Source organism: Bos mutus, chromosome 1 (genome assembly GCF_027580195.1).
Source record: "Bos mutus isolate GX-2022 chromosome 1, NWIPB_WYAK_1.1, whole genome shotgun sequence".
Lineage (NCBI taxonomy): Eukaryota > Metazoa > Chordata > Mammalia > Artiodactyla > Bovidae > Bos > Bos mutus.
The window spans coordinates 109647519-109660378 of record NC_091617.1 but is presented as its reverse complement, the minus strand read 5'-3'; the positions used below and the strand labels follow the sequence as shown (position 1 = coordinate 109660378).

Genomic DNA, 12860 nt, shown 5'->3' with positions numbered 1-12860 from the left:
TTTATGGCAAATAGATGGGGAAACAATGGAAACAGTGACAGATTTTATTTTTTGGGGCTCCAAAATCACTACAGATGGTGACTGCAGCCATGAAATTAAAAGACTCTTAGTCCTTGGAAGAAAAACTATGACAAACCTAGACAACATATTAAAAAGCAGAGACATTCTTTTGCCAACAAAGGTTCATCTAGTCAAAGCTATGGTTTTTCCAGTAGTCATGTACAGATGTGAAAGTTGGATTATAAAGAAAGCTGAGCACTGAAGAATTGATGCTTTTGAACTGTGGTGTTGGAGAAGACTCTGAGAGTTCCTTCAACTGCAAGGAGATCCAACCAGTCCATACTAAAGGAAATCAGTCCTGAATATTCATTGGAAGGACTGATTATGAAGCAGAAGCTCCAATACTTTGGCCACCTGATGTGAAGAACTAACTCATTTGAAAAGACCCTGATGCTGGGAAAGACTGAAGGCAGGAGGAGAAGGGGATGACAGGATGAGATGGTTGGATGGTCTCACTGACTCAATGAACAAGAGTCTGAGCAAGCTCTGGGAGTTAGTGATGGACAGGGAAGCTTGGCGTGCTGTGGTCCATGGGGTCTCAAAGAGCTGGACATGACTGAGTGACTGAACTGACTGAAGTGTTGAACCAAGGAATACAATTTTATTTGGAGAGGTGGCTGACCAAGAAGATGGCAGATTAATGTCTCAAAATAACCATCTTGTGAGATCTAGATGCCAGGTTCTTTTATAGGACAGAGAAGGGGCAGAGTTTAAAGACTGTTATCTTGCAAATGTTTCCTGGAATGGCCAACTTCAGAGAGGGGATGTGTTAATCTCTGCAGGAAGTGGGGCATGATTCCATGAGGCAGGTCATTATGTATGATTACAATAACAAAAGCAATGAAAAACAAAGGTTAAAGTCAAAGAAACCATCCATCATGGAGTTAGAATTGGCTCTTTCCTGCAACACAATGATGATTGCATACAATAATCCTCAATGTGTGGGAAAAACCTATCTCTAAATACAACTTCTCTCAGCTCCTGAGAGAAATTAGAATCCTGGCTTTCAAGATCAATTGGATCTGAAACCCATATGAAATGAAGAATATAGGAAAGTAAAAAACTGCCCTAAAATGCACCTCCCCATGAGCTGTACACCAATCCAGGGCCTGGGACCTGCAACCTCCATAGTTTGTATCTAACCACAGGAACTGGGCCCAGGCAGTAGGCTGAACCTGACCTACTGCAGCTCCCATTTTCTCTCTGAAATGGCCCTTCTTCATAGAGATTTTTGTGGGATACATTAAGAATTTCATCTGGGGCTTTCAATCATACCACAGGCAGTCAAACTTGGCCCAGAGGAAAGAAAAGGCTTGGAGTTTCACTTAGTCCTATCCCTCAAATCTATTTCATTTCTACCCTGTAGACAAGTAAGCATACGTTATTTTTGTTATTCAGTATATTCTAAATTTTATGTCCTTTTTCTCTCCTCCTATCTCCTGAAGGAAAGTCATTGTACAGGTTTGCTCCATTTGGTTCCTCTGATTCTGGATTGATCACTTACTCCTTGGAAGAAAAGTTATGACCAACCTAGACAACATATTAAAAAGCAGAGACATTACTTTGCCAACGAAGATCCATCTAGTCAAGGCTATGGTTTTTCCAGTAATCATGTATGGATGTGAGATTTGGACTACACAGCTGAGCGCCGAAGAATTGATGCGTTTGAACTGTGGTGTTGGAGAAGACTCTTGAGAGTCCCTTGGACTGCAAGGAGATCCAACCAGTCCATCCTAAAGGAAATCAGTCCTGAATATTCACTGGAAGGACTGATGCTGAAGCTGAAACCCCAATACTTTGGCCACCTGATGTGAAGAACTGACTCATTTGAAAAGACCCTAATGCTGGGAAAGATTGAAGGTAGGAGGAGAAGGGGATGACAGAGGATGAGATGGCTGGATGGTATCACCAACTCAATGGACATGAGTTTGAGTAAACTCTGGGAGTTGGTGGTGGACAGGGAAGCTTGGCATGCTGCGGTCCATGGGGTAACAAAGAGTTGGACACAACTGAGCGACTGAACTGAACTGAACTGATCCTGGATCTTCCTGTCAGAGCCTATATTGTTCTCATTGGAGTCTGACTGGCACCTTAATCTCCTGTCTCGTTGTGCCACAATCTCCTTGACTTATATTACCCCTCCCACACATCCCGACTTCTGTTCTCTCTGCCTTCTGGAATGAATGTCTCTTCAATTAGGTCAAGGTATTATGCTGTAATAACATGAAATCCCGATAGTCTAGTGGTTTACAACAACAAAAGTTGTTTTTTGATTTAATTTCTCATTCATGTTCTATTCCATGTCACTTTTATTTTGGGACTTGGACTGAAGGAGTAATCACTACCTGTGACACACTGGTCATTTTAGAGCAGAGAAAAAAGCAATGGCTGCTGCTGCTAAGTCGCTTCAGTCGTGTCCAACTCTGTGTGACCCCCATAGATGGCAGCCCACCAGGCTCCCCCATCCCTGGGATTCTCCAGGCAAGAACACTGGAGTGGGTTGCCATTGCCTTCTCCAATGCATGAAAGTGAAAAATGAAAGTGAAGTCACTTAGTCGTGTCCGACTCTTAGCGACCCCATGGACTGTAGCATACTAGGCTCCTCTGCCCATGGGATTTTCCAGGCAAGAGTACTGGAGTGGGTTGCCACTGCCTTCTCCGAAAGCAATGGCAGAACTATGCAATCTCTTTTAAAAGTCACGTGTCCCTTCTACTCATATTTCCTTAGTCAAAGCAAGTCAGAAAGCCAAGCCTAATACTGGTGTGTGGAAAATATAATCTTCTCTTAGTATAATTCCTTCTATAATATAATCTTTCCCTGTTGGGAGGGGCTGGCAGGGTGGAGCTGGACCTGTGTTTGTTTTTGCAAACTGATACAAATTAAATTCTAACTTTATGGACATGTAGGAGATCCAAGTTAGCAGTGATCTACTCCACCCTTCTTCCCTTTTTATTTTTGCAGCCTCCCTGTTTTCACTGGCCATTTTACTCATTTTCTTTCCATCCTTCAAGCCATAATCAGCTTCTTTGGACTCCACAAAAGATCGTAAGCTATCTTTGGTTGAGAGGTTGAGAAAAGGAAGAAAGAAGTGAAACAAGGAGAAAGAGGAAAGGAAACTACTTTATTTAAGAAGCTTAAACCAATGTACTTTCATAGATTTAAACAAAACTATGCTCCATAGCAAAATTTCATCTGTCCAGCATGGTACAGACTAATGATATTATCAGTTTTCAGTGGCCATTTTTTAGTCACTGCCATGTTTGCTGTGATTGTGCACAGATGTGGGGGTACTTTATGAAACCTCTTGACTCTGTTTTGTCCAGAGAGTACAAAGACCATGGGACTGTTGGAATAGCTGGTAAGAAGATGCATATGGCTGTGATGGAAACCAAAGTAGAGAGAATAAACATTTTAAATGAGGAGAAAATGATGAGAGTTGCATGTGTGTAAGGGATGAGTTGTTTCCCAGAAGGAATAGTTCTGAAGGACAAAGAGAATCAGGCAGCAATTGAAGAACTGGGCTTTTGCAATCAAGGGTAATCAGCAAGAGATGAGGCACGGTGATTAACAAAATGGAAAGCCTTGCCCACAGAGATAGATGATCAGAATCAACACAGATGTCCTTTAGCCTGTGTTAATTCAGGAGAAGGCCAAGAGTTTGTTTGAGAACTTAAAGGCTAAATATGTTTGTGGTAGACCAAGGCCGGGCCTGCCTACAAAATAAGTGGAAAACTCCTACACCCTGCCGCCCAGGTGTAGATAAGGAGCAACTGCCCCAGGCTGGGCACAGCAAGCATTTCAAGGTCTGGAATCTGGACATTAGCCTGCATGAAATGGCTTACTGAGTAACTACATTTTTGCCTTATATGGTAGCATAAATTATTTCTGGTTGCTAACGTGTCTGGAGGTATGAAAGATATTGAGCCCACACTTCTGGGCTCCCCTGACCTCCCAGACATCTCAGTCTCTTCAGGCTGCCAAGACGAACAAATTTGTGATGACTCTGTGAAAAACAAAGGAGGCACTGGACAGCTGCATCTGCCTTACCTCATGTCTATCCTTTGCACTGCTTACATGCTGCTTTGGAAGTAAATCAAAGTGTAGCATCTTTGAACTGAACTCAGAGTGTCACTTGCGCCCGTTCTCTCACCTAGACCAGACTCCGTGTTCTGACTCCGCGTGGGGTTAAAGTACTGCTAAGGAAGCTCCTGTTAAAAGCCACGAGTGGCCCATTAGTTTAAGGCCGGGCCCCATCTGCACTGTCAAATCACTAGGTAAGTGCAGATATTATATCTGCAGAGGTCAAGGGATTACTGCCTTGACAGGTTTTCAAGGGTCTATTCTGGTGGAGAAAATGCCCAGTGGCACACATGTGTCAGGAGAGACAGGACAAGTGATTTAAGTTTTGAGAACCGTCTAACTCCTATTAGATAAAAATATGCTTATTTATTACAAGTTTAAATTCCCAGTCACATTAAACAGTGGCAATGGGGCCCTAGTCCCATCTGCTTGGTATCTCCCTTTCCCTCTTACACTCTCTCCCCAGGCACCTTTACAAACCCCAGGCTCCTTTCAACATAATATGAACAGCACTGCCCAACTTTATTCAATATTAGTAAGTTATAGTACAAACTGGGGCATTTTTAACCATGGAAGAGAAAACTGTTGGTAATGATGCCAAACCATAGACCTAACTTGGGACCCTCATGGGAAAACTGGAATTACAGTCACCCTGTAGATGTCCTAATTCCAGTATCTGCCTGCTGAGGTTCCTTCTGAAGAGAGCCTGTTCTGTCCACAACCCCTGCTGGAGAGGCAGCCCCAGGCTCATCAGGCTGACCCTAAGCCACAAGACTGAATTCTAGTTGAGCATGTGACCCAAGGCTGGTAAACAACCCTAGGCTAGTGACTCTGGGAGACCTTGAGGCTTGGCTGGACATGATAAGCCTGGTCAAATGGATTCTCTCCTTCATAAATCAGAAATACTGACCAAAAGAAGCTGAGGGGGTGTGATGCTTCTATTTTTTCTGCCTCTATACCGTTAACATGGAGAACAAGCATTGCCATTGTCAGTAAGTAACATCTGTCATTACACTGCAACAATTTTCAACTTCTTAGGGAGTGGAGCAGGGAAGTGGCAATGTAAAAGTCTCCAGCAATATCTGCTAAAATCACAAATGTATATCCTTGACCGAGTAATTTCAAGTAAGTCTAGAAATTTATCGGATATCCTTGCACATTTGCAAAGTGATATGCTGCTGCTGCTAAGTCACTTCAGTCGTGTTCGACTCTGTGCGACCCCATAGATGGCAGCCCACCAGGCTCCCCCATCCCTGGGATTCTCCATGCAAGAACACTGGAGTGGGTTGCCATTTCCTTCTCCAATGCATGAAAGTGAAAAGTGAAAGTGAAGTCGCTCAGTCGTGTCCAACCCTCAGCGACCCCATGGACTGCAGCCTTCCAGGCTTCTCCGTCCATGGGATTTTCCAGGCAAGAGTACTGGCGTGGGGTGGCATTGCCTTCTCCAGCAAAGTGATATAGGTAGATGTTATTCACTGTGTGTGTGTATGTATGTGCATGCTAAGTTGTGTCCAATTCTTTGCGACCCCATAGACTGTAGACTGCCAGGCTCCTCTATCCATGGGATTTCCCCGGCAAGAATACTGGTGTGGGTTGCCATTTCCTTCTCTAGGGGAGCTTCCCAACCCAGGGATTGAACCCATGTCTCCTGCATTGTAGGCAAATTCTTTTACCATTAAGCTACTGGGGAAGCCCTGGCATTTTATAATAGACAAATATAATGTCAAAGACATTAACTGTTTATTGAAATATATGAAAGACACAGGAATACCTTTGATTCCACCAGATTTTCATAAAGATTAATACTGATTCAGTGAATCCCCTCCCCAAACCATTTTGTTTTTAATGCCTGAGGTCATATAGCTGGACTTTTTATACTATTCCTTTTGCTTAAACCTGCTTTTGCAGTGAGGGTTTCCCAGGTGGCTCAGTGGTAAAGAATCCGCTTGTCAAGCAGGAAACACAGGTTTGATCCCTGGGTCAGGAAGATTCCCTGGAGAGGGAAATTGCAACCCACTCCAATATTCCTGCCTGGGAAATCTTATGGACAAAGGAGTTTGACGGGCTACAGTCCATAGGGTCACAATGAGTCAGATACGACTTAGCACTTAAAACACCACCACTACCACTTACGCAGTGAACAGAATTATCACCACACAGAAAAACATGGAGAGTCTGTCCTCCACAGTTAAGAAGAAAATGCATTGTTTTGAGGATTTAACAACTATTGTACATATTTTATTTGTTCTCTTAGTGACTTAAAGCAATGTCAAGAAGACTATGCTTTTAGGCTGGTGTGTACTCATTAATATTGCAAGTAGTGTTTGTAATGCTCAACAGTTTTTAAAATGGACTGCGAACATATCAGAATATAATTATAACTGGAACAACTTCTTGGGAAGTTCCTTTGCTTATACAAGAAATGGTTCAAATATGATAGTGTACAGTTGCTTAATTACTCTTTGTTTTCATTTTTTATGAAATGCTTCTCTCTGGTTTATGATGTTGTGATGTAACTTTACCATTAGCCTGTACACACACACACATATATCCCAACTACTTACCACATTTCTAAGATAATTTTTCCCCTGAGTAAGATAAGACTTAAATGTTGAAAGAGGAGGGAATTCATGGGCTCTCTGCTAAAATTACAGAATATTTGTTGTGGAAATGGTTTTAGAGAATATTTGTCTAAAACTTTCATTTTGTAGATTATGAAAAATGAGATCCCAGGAGGCAAAATTACATACCCAATGTCACACAGATGGTCTGAGAGGCAGGACTGGAATCCATTTCTTCTGACTTTCAGGTTGAGATTTGGTGGACTGATCAGAAGGAGCAAACCTTTAAACAATTTGTGTTAAAGGTGCTACTTGGAACCCATGTTCCCTTGTTCCTGGTGACTTTCTGCCCCCTCCTGTTTCCTTATCAGTACTTTTAGTTGAAATGTACAGCCCAGACCCTTCTCTGTCTTTCACCTCCTTGCAGCCTTTCTTTTATCCTTCCCCAACTCCACTCCAGTTCTTATGTGTACCACTGCTCCTTCCTACTGTGCAAGGATTTTACAAATCTGCTCAAAATTCAAAGGAAGTCACTGAGAGAAGCATTATGTAATACAGAAGACTAATGGTTTAAAATGTAGACAGCAATGCAAGAGAGGTTTTTATTTGTTGATTACATTAATTAAGTGAATAATCTTGGTTGGAAGATGGGAGAGCTTAGTAGCATGGTTTTCAGCCTTTGAATAATAACCATCTAGTGCACTATGAATCACCAAACCTTACAACCACCTTTGTATAAAGTAAAGCTTAAAATCCATAGGAAAAATAAGAACTATGATTTAAAAGATTGCCCTTTAAGCCTATAAAACAACTAACGTTTTTAGAGTTCTTTACAGTTTATAAAGCACTTACACATTCCTTTTCCTCTTAGGGCTTCAAACAATCAGGTGAGCTCAGTAAGACAATCTGTGTTGTTATCTAGAGGAAAAACAGAGATTCAAAGTTAGAGTTACCCAGGTGAGAGTCAAATCTTAGTCTTCTAATTCTATAAATCCCATGTTTCTATCATCTTACCGTTCTGTCTCCCAAAAAGTCCAACCACAAACCCTCACAATTTAGAAACTGAGGAAATTGGACCAAATCTGTTTAGAAGATATGATGGTTAATGTACCGTCTGTAACAGGTCCAGGCTGCTGTGCAAGGTGTTCTGCTGTTTGGGCCAAATGATCCTGGAAGGTTATATGGATAATATTTTAAGGTACTATTTCCTGGATGCTGTGGCAGATGAGATCAGAGCACAAGGCATAGATATGCATGCTGGAGAGAACCTGGTTGGTTTGAGATGGTATAAATATGAGAGTATGCACTTGCTTACTTACTCATTTTTATGAAATGCTTCTCTCTTGAGTACATACTGACAGATTTTACTGATGAGAAGGCTGATATCTGACAGAGAGCTACCTCATTTAAAACCCTGGTATGAGACTTCTCTTCCTGCTCACAAGACCGAAAAAGGCCTCCTTCTGCCCTATTCGTCTTTGGGCCCAAAGGAGCAAAGAACATTCCCTTCAGGACCGCTCAGTCCTAAAGAAGGGGAGGTGCTGGGCTACTCATGAGCTGTTACTCTTTCCTGACTCAGATGTCGAGAGAGGAGCCAGGATTATTTCATTTATTGAGCTCCCACCACACAGAAGGAGACATCAGGAGTGGAAAGACATGTTCCTCCTTACTAAAGTTAGGGAAGATTTCAAGACTTAATGTAGGTGAAATACTTAGGGCCTGGTCCAGAGCTAGTACTTGACCAATGCAAGTTGTGTTAATTAGAAATACACAGACTTATTTCTGATTCTAGCTCCTCCATTAACTGTGTGTTTTAAGGCAAGAAGCCACATCTGTCTGGTTCACTGTTGAATGCCCCAAACCAAGATTGGTGCCTTGTACAGCACCTGTAATAATAATAACAATAATTAAAAAAATAAATTATCCTCTTGGAATTTATTTCCTCATCCATAAAATGAGGAATTTGATGTCTTGATGATACTTAAGTTTCTTCTTTGCTCTAATTCTATAAGAGGGAGTTGCAGCAAGTCTAATACACCTATTTTGTTTTAAAAAAATATATAAAAGGATTTGCTGCCAGCATCTAGTCTGTGTATATTGAATCCCAATATTTTAAAAGAGCAAATTCAATTAGAATAGCAATATATGTACAATTCTTTAATAATGTTGGGGTTAATTAATTTTACTCTACCCTCCAAATATCCCAATTTTAGTAATAGTGCAAGTATTTTCTTTTATTCTTTATAATTTTTCAAAAAACTTTCATTTGGGGTACTAAAAATCTTAACCCTATCAGTAAATGTCCACAGCTATGCTACTATAAAATCTTCTCACTTTAAAAGTTTAGGATTTTATGGGACAAATCCAATGTTGCCAAGCATTCAGATAATTGTTTTAGAAAATAATCTCTTCCTTGCTCACCAAGCCAAAAACAAAACCATCCTCCTCAATCGTTATCATGTGAGAGATGAGAAAATAGGCTCAGGTAGTAATCTTGACCTTCTGAGCCACCAGGGAAGCCCTAGTAATGTGACCAGGGCACAAAGTCAGTAAGTGGCTGAATCTAGTTCTGAGCTTTTTAAGGTGGCTTTGTATCTTATTAATATCTTATCAAGCAATTGGTACTTATAATCATGTGCCCCACTGTCCACTACACCGCTAGAAATTTAACATGGTCTGGAAGAGAACACGCACTGAACATAGTAGAATTTAGAATTTTTCCATTAGAAAATACAAAGTTCCATATTTACATCTGAATAGATTTGCCAACAAGGACAAATATCATAAATCTAAAGTGAACAGCCTTAAACCTGAAATAATCACATTGTTAATTGGCTATACCCTGATACAAAATAAAATGATGGCACTAAAAAATTTTTTTTTAATTAAAAATAAAGTGAACTGCCTCAAAAGGCAGTGAAAAATATCACAGAAGGTGACTGAATTCTGCAACTTCAAAAACAAAGTTTCTTCAAGACTCAGATCTCCTTTCTGCCCTGCTGTTTCAGTTTGGAGTCTAAAAGACTATCTATCTACTTTGTGTCTGACTTATTTTCCTGTCAGACAGGAACTGGAATTTGAACTTTGCTCTCCAAAAGCCAAAGGCCAACTAATTTAGAAGGAGACTCTCAAAATCAATGATGGTTTCTTCTAGTTTCATTAGTTTTGTCTAAAGTGATTAAAGGATTTGATTTCCAGATAGCCATGAAACTTACTGCTATTTTTACAAATCACATTAATTTCTATACTTAATTCTGATCACTTGTGGCATTCCTGAGGCAAGTCTGGATTCATGCAGCATTCCAACCCCAGTGCCTTTTCAAGTTTCCAACAAAATCCTGTGTCAGTGAGCGATGATACCTTTATTGTAGTAGCCCCAAGGTGTGGAAGTTGTTTCCTGTGGCCTAGACTCAGCCCAACCCCTTCACTTGTTGAAACATCTGCAAATACTTTGTTCATTTCAGAGGCATCTGACCACAGCTAGCCTTCCATCTGGATTGCTTCCTCTTTCCTGATTGCTCACGTAAAGCATCAATAATCTGGGAAGACACTCAGCAAGAGAGAAACTGGGAGGGCCTAGGGATTAGATTGAAGTGCTTGAAGTTGGTTCTTAGGAGTTTTCTCTCATACTCATTCATTAATTGATTCATTCAATCATCACCATTTATTGGGTGATACTAGTGATGCAAATATCAACAAGAAGCAGTCTCTGTCCTGAAACAGGAAACAATATTACATGCTACATTTATTGTCTCAAGTAAGGAATTATATTAATCAGTTTAAAATAATAAACTGTATTTACTAGGTGTCTTCTGTCTGTAAAGTTCTACAATTGCTTTTATTCTTATCTTCAGTAGGAATAAGGTTTATAGAATCTTTTATCTGTTTGCCCACTTTGAAACTTATATAGTTTCAAACTGAAAGCAATACTCTCTAAAGGGTTTTGTAAATAATTGTTAAATAATTTAAGAAATATCCTAGGAATTTTTACTTGATATGTGAAATGATAAATTGTATTCCTCTGAGTAATCACATTCCTTAATATGTTGCATTTGCTTTAACATTTCTATATGTTAAAACTATTAATACAAAACTATCTGCTTAACTATTATTAGAAAAAGACTATATTTTAAAAGATTTTAATGCAGTTGGATTATTTTTATGCTCTTACGTGTTTTAAAAACATAAAATTCCATGTTTTAAAAATATATCTACATTGTGCACACATTTGCACATTTTAGTAAGTTTTTTATAATCAAACCATACAAAGATCTAATTAACTCATCCCAGGAGTTGCTGAGCAATAATTATACCTTCAAAGTACCAGAAGATTTAAGGCGTATACAGGGCGGGACCCATCCACCCAAGATTTCAAAACCACAAGGTTCTTCAGGTCCTGTTGGGGCTTATCTATTTGCACGTCTTCCCCTGCAGGAGTCTGGACTAATCAGGTCACTACATCTTGACTGTGGTCTCTACCATTCATTGTTTGCAACAGTGAACTACTGTCAACAGACCACAGGGAAGTTAGCAACGGATAATGAAAAGGCTAATAGCAAGGCTGTGCCCAGGGTTCAGCAGGACATATGGCCTATGTCAAATCATCTGATATCAAATCCAACAAATGAGCTCAGCCAAAAGGTTGAGCCATGTTGCCTGATGGCATTGTGCCCTTGGGTTGCAATGCAGTACTAAGCAAACTGTTGCACGTTGACTGTTCTTTCAGTTTGCTAAAATGGAAAAGTCAGGTTGTTTCTCCAGCACTGTTTCTGTTTTGCTGCAAAACATTTCCTACAGCGTTCATGCCTCAGCTAATCGTCATTGATCCAGATATTAATTGGTCATCTTGGAAGCAGACAGGGCTTCCTAGGTGGCTCTAGTGGTAGAGAATCTGCCTGCCAATGCGGGAGACAGGGGTTCAATCCCTGGATTGAGAGGATTCCCTGGAGGAGGGCATGGCAACCCACTACAGTATTTTTTCCTGGAGAATCCTATGGACAGGGGAGCCTGGTGGGCTCCAGTCCATAGGTTGCAAAGAATCGGTCACGATTGAAGCGAGCTAGCATGCAGCACGCACGGAAGCTGACAGGAGTTGGTTCATTTCTCCTTCAGCCGTGGCTTCTTCCCATCCCCCAGTGCTCCCTGTCTGGAGACTCATAACAGAGTAGTGCTATTAAATATAGTAAGAAAATACATGTCGAAGGGCAGATGAGAGCTAGGTGCCTAAGAACTCGGAATAACAGAGAGCCCCTGAGCCTTATGGTACTTTGTTCAAATTTTTTAAAAAAAAACACTACTTCCTGAGGTGGGTGACATGTATCTTAGCAGGTAAAGTTAGAGGATGGAGTTCAAAGCCTACCCACCTCCTCTGCCAGGCACCATTATGCAGTCAACAAACTGCACATGTATATGGTGGCCTGGCAGAAAGGGTATCAGAGCCTTCCAATCATAGATGAGAGCACTGAGAAAGATGAAGTCAAATTTGATATGAAGAATAATGGAAAACAGGCAGTCCTGGGTGGTTCTGTCTTATGAATCTCTAAATAGGAGAGGTTGTTTAAGTATGGTATCTGCCTTCTGATTCAACTTAAAACTATTTACCATTTTATGGTGACTCCTTTCCTCTCAGGAGATTTCTTCTAAAAGTTGAGATGAGGAGCAGGTTTTATATGTACACAAAGATGTACATATTATATTCCTATTCCTAAGGTGGTCTGCATTTAAACAGAGGCAAAAACATTTAAAAATTGGTTACTGCTCTGTCCCCAACACCTAGAGCCATACCTGAAACACAGTAGGTCCCTTAATATGTTGATTAAATATATCTCAAATCCTAGACATTCAGTCACTGAGCATTAGGAAGCAAGAGTTATCTTGCTTTCAAGATTCCACAGATCAAATTAGAAAGTCATCAAAATTAGTTTTCTCTTAGGCACGTCATAGGCCAGAAGTCTCAACTCTCTTATAAAATAACATCACCACAAATACTACTCAAATACCAATTATTTAAAACATCTCTTGAACATCACCAACAATAAAATGTCTACAAGCCAAACATTGTATATAAGGATGCAGCCTATAGTTCAGTGCTTGATAAGACTGTGGAAAGTGTGAAAGTGTTAGTCGCCCAGTCATGTCTGACTCTTTGTGAATCCATG

General features: G+C 40.4%; 1 long non-coding RNA gene across 1 annotated transcript in view; it reads right to left on the bottom strand.

Moving 5' to 3' along the window:
- LOC138990714 (uncharacterized) overlaps window positions 1–12860 on the bottom strand; it is a 49774-nt gene that overhangs the window by 35266 nt on the left and 1648 nt on the right. Inside the window, exons 2-3 of the long non-coding RNA XR_011466803.1 lie at window positions 12304–12416; window positions 7555–7620 (exon numbers count right to left, since the gene is read on the bottom strand). This is a non-coding gene — a long non-coding RNA (uncharacterized lncRNA). The remainder of the gene's footprint in view (window positions 1–7554; window positions 7621–12303; window positions 12417–12860) is intronic.